The sequence below is a fragment of the Hylobates moloch genome, unplaced genomic scaffold, assembly GCF_009828535.3.
Source record: "Hylobates moloch isolate HMO894 unplaced genomic scaffold, HMol_V3 SCAFFOLD_27, whole genome shotgun sequence".
Taxonomy (NCBI): domain Eukaryota; kingdom Metazoa; phylum Chordata; class Mammalia; order Primates; family Hylobatidae; genus Hylobates; species Hylobates moloch.
This window is the reverse complement of record NW_026652302.1, coordinates 1,868,626-1,874,238: the sequence shown is the minus strand read 5'-3', so window position 1 is coordinate 1,874,238 and position 5,613 is coordinate 1,868,626. Positions and strand designations below refer to the sequence as shown.

General features: G+C 39.8%; 1 pseudogene; it reads left to right on the top strand.

The window, feature by feature from the left end:
* The window catches only part of LOC116463104 (transcriptional coactivator YAP1-like), a 5,802-nt pseudogene extending 680 nt beyond the window's left edge, over window positions 1-5,122 (top strand).
* The last annotated feature ends 491 nt before the right edge of the window (window positions 5,123-5,613 follow it).

Below are 5,613 nucleotides of genomic sequence, written 5' to 3'. Positions count from 1 at the left end.
TCATTGTAGATTCTGGATATTAGCCCTTTGTCAGATGAGTAGGTTGCGAAAATTTTCTCCTATTTTTGTAGGTTGCCTGTTCACTCTGATGGTAGTTGCTTTTGCTGTGCAGAAGCTCTTTAATTAGATCCCATTTGTCAATTTTGGCTTTTGTTGCCATTGCTTTTGGTGTTTTAGACATGAAGTCCTTCCCCATGCCTATGTCCTGAATGGTATTGCCTAGGTTTTCTTCGAGGGTTTTTATGGTTTTAGGTCTAACATGTTAAGTCTTTAATCCATCTTGAATTAATTTTTGTATAAGGTGTAAGGAAGGGATCCAGTTTCAGCTTTCTACATATGGCTAGCCAGTTTTCCCAGCACCATTTATTAAATAGGGAATCCTTTCCCCATTGCTTGTTTTTGTCAGGTTTGTCAAAGATCAGATGGTTGTAGATAGGCGGCATTATTTCCGAGGGCTCTGTTCTGTTCCATTGATCTATGTCTCTGTTTTGGTACCAGTACCATGCTGTTTTGGTTACTGTAGCCTTGTAGTATAGTTTGAAGTCAGGTAGCATGATGCCTCCAGCTTTGTTCTTTTGGCTTAGGATTGATTTGGTGATGAAGACATTTATGCAGCTAAAAAAACACATGAAAAAATGCTCATCATCACTGGCCATCAGAGAAATGCAAATCAAAACCACAGTGAGATACCATCTCACACCAGTTAGAATGGCCATCATTAAAAAGTCAGGAAACAACAGGTGCTGGAGAGGATGTGGAGAAATAGGAACACTTTTACACTGTTGGTGGGACTGTAAACTAGTCCCACCATTGTGGAAGTCAGTGTGGTGATTCCTCAGGGATCTAGTACTAGAAATACCATTTGACCCAGCCATCCCATTACTGGGTATATACTCAAAGGATTATAAATCATGCTGCTATAAAGACACATGCACATGTATGTTTATTGCAGCACTATTCACAACAGCAAAGACTTGGAACCAACCCAAATGTCCAACAATGATAGACTAGATTAAGAAAATGTGGCACATATACACCATGGAATACTATGCAGCCATAAAAAATGATGAGTTCATGTCCTTTGTAGGGATATGGATGAAACTGGAAACCATCATTCTCAGCAAACTATCACAAGGACAAAAAACCAAACACTGCATGTTCTCACTCATAGGTGGGAATTGAACAATGAGAACACATGGACACAGGAAGGGGAACATCACACTCTGGGGACTGTTGTGGGGTTGGGGGAGTGGGGAGAGATAGCATTAGGAGATATACCTAATACTAAATGACAAGTTAATGGGTGCAGCACACCAACATGGCACATATATACATATGTAACAAACCTGCACATTGTGCACATGTACCCTAAAACTTAAAGTATAATAATAATAAAATTAAAAAAAAAAACAGTAGACTAACAAAAATAGTAGGAAAAAAAAGAGGAAACAAACACAGCAGGACCCCAGGAAGACCATGCTCTCTCAGATGAACGTTATAGCCAATCCACCAGTGCAGCAGAATATGATGAACTCGGCCTCAGGTCCTCTTCCTGATGGATGGGAACAAGCCATGACTCAGGATGGAGGAATTTAATGTATAAACCATAAGAATAAGACCGCCTCTTGGCTAGACCCAAGGCTTGACCCTCGTTTTGGCAGGAACCAGAGAATCAGAGTGCTCCAGTGAAACAGCCACCACCCCTGGTTCCCCAGAGCCCACAAGGAGGCGTCATGGTGGCAGCAACTCCAACCAGCAGCGACAGATGCGACCGCAGCAACTGCAAATGAAGGAGAGGCTGCGGCTGAAACAGCAAGAACTGCTTCGGCAGGAGTTAGCACTGCGTAGCCAGTTACCAACACTGGAGCAGGACGATGGGACTCAAAATCCAGTGTCTTCTCCTGGGATGTCTCAGGAATTGAGAACAAGAACAGTCAATAGCTCAGATCCTTTCCTTAACAGTGGCACCTATCACTCTCGAGATGAGAGTACAGACAGTGGACTAAGCATGGACAGCTAGTGTCCCTCACACCGCAGATGACTTCCTGAACAGCGTGGATGAGATGGATACAGGTGATACTATCAACCAAAGCACCCTGCCTTCACAGCAGGACCATTTCCCAGACTACCTGGAAGCCATTCCTGGGACAAATGTGGGCCTTGGAACAGCGGAAGGAGATGGAATGAACGCAGAAGGAGAGGAGATGATGCCAAGTCTGCAGGAAGCTTTGAGTTCTGACGTCCTTAATGATGTGGTTTTGTCGGAACCCAAGCAAATGACCATATTAGTGAATCTGTTCATAGTTGTAGTTTGGGACGGTTATTGTAGTTGTTTTGGTAAAATCTTCATTTCCTGGTTTTTTACCACCTTATTTAAATCTTGATTATCTATGCTCTCTCTTATATATATATATATATATACACACACACACACACACACACAAATATAACATTTATGAGAGTGTGGTAGCAGAATGTATCCTTTTTTTAGGTTTCCCTGCTTTCCAGTTAATTTTTAAAATGGTAGTGCTTTGTATGCATTTAGAATACATGACGAGTAGTTTATATTTCACTGGTAGTTTAAATCTGGTTGGGGCAGTCTGCAGATGTTTGAAGGAGTTTAGTGGTCTAGAAAGAGCTATTACTATGAATAGTGTCTAGGGGAGTGCTCCACGCCCTCTGGGCATATGATAGGTATTATCTGATGAATTGGAAAGGAGCAAACCAGAAATGGCTTTATTTTCTCTCCCTTGGACTAATTTTTATGTCTTGATTGGAAATCACTGAGTAGGTTCATAATGTCCATGACAGAAATAAGCTTTATAGTGGTTTACCTTCACTTAGCTTTGGAAGTTTACCTTTGCCTTAGTTTTGGAAGTAAATTCTAGTTTTTAGTTCTCATTTGTAATGAGCACATTAAAGACTAGATTAAAATATTTCCTTCAAGATTGTTCTTACTTATAAGACTTGCTCCTACTTCTATGGTGAAAATCGACCCTGGATAGAATACTATAAGGTCATGAGTTAGCTGGAAAAGTGATCAGATTAATAAATGTATATTGATAGTTGAATTTAGCAAAGAAATACAGATAATCATGATTATACTTTTATTTTTACAGGAAGAGATTATGTAACTAGAGTATGTGTCTACAGGAATGATAACAGTTTCCAAAGAGTTTTTTTTGTTTTGTTTTGTTTTGTTTTGTTTTGTGATAGAGTCTCGCTCTGTCGTCAGGCTGGAGTGCAGTGGCGCGATCTCGGCTCACTGCAACCTCTGCCTCCTGGGTTCAAGCGCTTCTTGTGTCTCAGCCTCCTGAGTAGCTGGGATTACAGGCACATGCCACCAAACCCAGCTAATTTTTGTATTTTTAGTAGAGTTGGGGCTTCACCATGTTAGCCAGGATGGTCTGGATCTCTTGACCTCGTGATCCACACCCCTCGGCCTCCCAAAGTGCTGGAATTACAGGCGTGAGCCACCATGCCCGGCCCCAAAGAATATTTTTTAAAGGACCAAAATGAGCATGAATTAACGCTTCAATATAAGCTATGAAGTAAAAGTTGGTTGTGAATTAAAATGGCACTGGCTAGCACTTCTATGTTTTAACGGTCTTCCAATATTTCTAGAATAAGCCCTTATTTTCAAGGGTTTATAACAGACATAAAATCTCTTCTCCTGGCAAAAGCTGCTATGAAAAGCCTCAGCTTGGGAAGATAGATTTTTTTTCCCCCAGTTACAAAATCTAAGTATTTTGGCCCTTCATTTTGGAGGAGTGCAAAAGTTGGAAGTAAGAAGTTTTATTTTAAGTACTTTCAGTGCTCAAAAAAATGCAATCACTGTGTTGTATATAATAGTTCATAGGCCGATCACTATAATAATTGACTCTAAGGCTTTTATTAAGAAAACAGCAGAAAGATTACATCTTGAATTAAGTCTGGGAGGAAGTGGCCACTGTGCAGATGGAGTTTTAGAGTAATAATGAAATTCTATCTAGAATGCAAAATTGGGTATATGAATTATACAGCATGTGGTTGGGATTTTTTTTTAATGTGCAGAAGATCAAAGCTTCTTGGAAGGAGTGCCTGTAATTTGCCAGTAGCCACAAATTGAGATTACATCTTATATATCAGCAGAGTAACTTTAGCTTAAGGGGAGGGTGGGAAGGTTTGGGGAGTTGTGAAGATTTAGGGGGACCATGATCGAGAACCTTATAAACTTCTTTCTCTTTAATAAAGACTTGTCTTACATCTTGCTGTCATTAAAGGCAGCTGTTCCTAGAATTTCAGTCACTTAAGTACACCCACAAAACAAGAATATGGAGATCTTCATTTCTCCTCAACTTTAATTTGTCTCTTCAATAAATGGTTTTGGAAAAACTAAATATCCACCTGCAGAATAATGAAATTAAACCATTATCTTACATCATATAAAAAAATAAACACAAAATGGGTTAAACGCTTAAACGTAAACCTGAAACTATAAAACTGACAGAAGAAAACATATGAAAAATGCTTCTTGATGTTTGTCTGGGCAATGACTTTTGGATATGGCACCAAAAGCACAGGCAACAAAAGCAAAAATAGACAAGACTGTATCAAACGAAAAAGCTTCAGCAAAGGAAACAATCGATGAAATGAAAAGGCAATCTACATAAAGGAGAAAATATCTGCAAACCATGTATAAGTGGCTAATACCCCAAATTACATACAACTGAGTAGCAAAAAACCAAAACTTGATGTAAAAATTGGCAAAGGACCTGAATAGACATTTCTCAAAAGAAAACATACCAATAGCCAAGTTATATAAAAATATTCAACATTACTAATCAACAGGGAAATGAACATGAAAATCACAATGAGGCCGGGCGCGGTGGCTCACGCTTGTAATCCCAGCACTTTGGGAAGCCGAGGCGGGCGGATCACGAGGTCAGGAGATCGAGACCATCCTGGCTAACACAGTGAAACCCCGTCTCTACTAAAAATACAAAAAAAAAATTAGCCGGGCGTGGTGGCGGGCGCCTGTAGTCCCAGCTACTCGGAGAGGCTGAGGCAGGAGAATGGCGTGAACCCGGGAGGCGGAGCTTGCAGTGAGCCGAGATGGTGCCACTGCACTCCAGCCTGGGCGACAGAGCGAGACTCCGTCTCAAAAAAAAAAAAAAAAGAAAATCACAATGAAATATCACCTCATACCTGTTAGACTGGTTATTACTAGAAAGACAAAGACAACAAGTGTTAGAGAAGATGTAGAGAAAGGAGAACTCTCATAAACTGTTGATGGGAGTGTAAATTGGTATAGCTGTTACAGAAAACAGTATGGAGGTTCCTCAAAAAATTAAAAATAGAACTACCATATAGTCCAGCAATTCCACTTTCACTTTTGGGTATACATCCAAAGAAAATGAAATAATCATCTCAGAGAGATACCTGCACTACCATGTTCATTGCAGCATAATTCACAATAGCCAAGATATGGTATCAACCTAAGTATCTATCAATAAATGGATGGGTAAAGAAAAGGGAACATATATAGAGAGATACATAGATAAGCCACATATATAGGTGTGTATATATGTGTATGTATATACACATGCATATAATGGAATATTATTCAGCCTT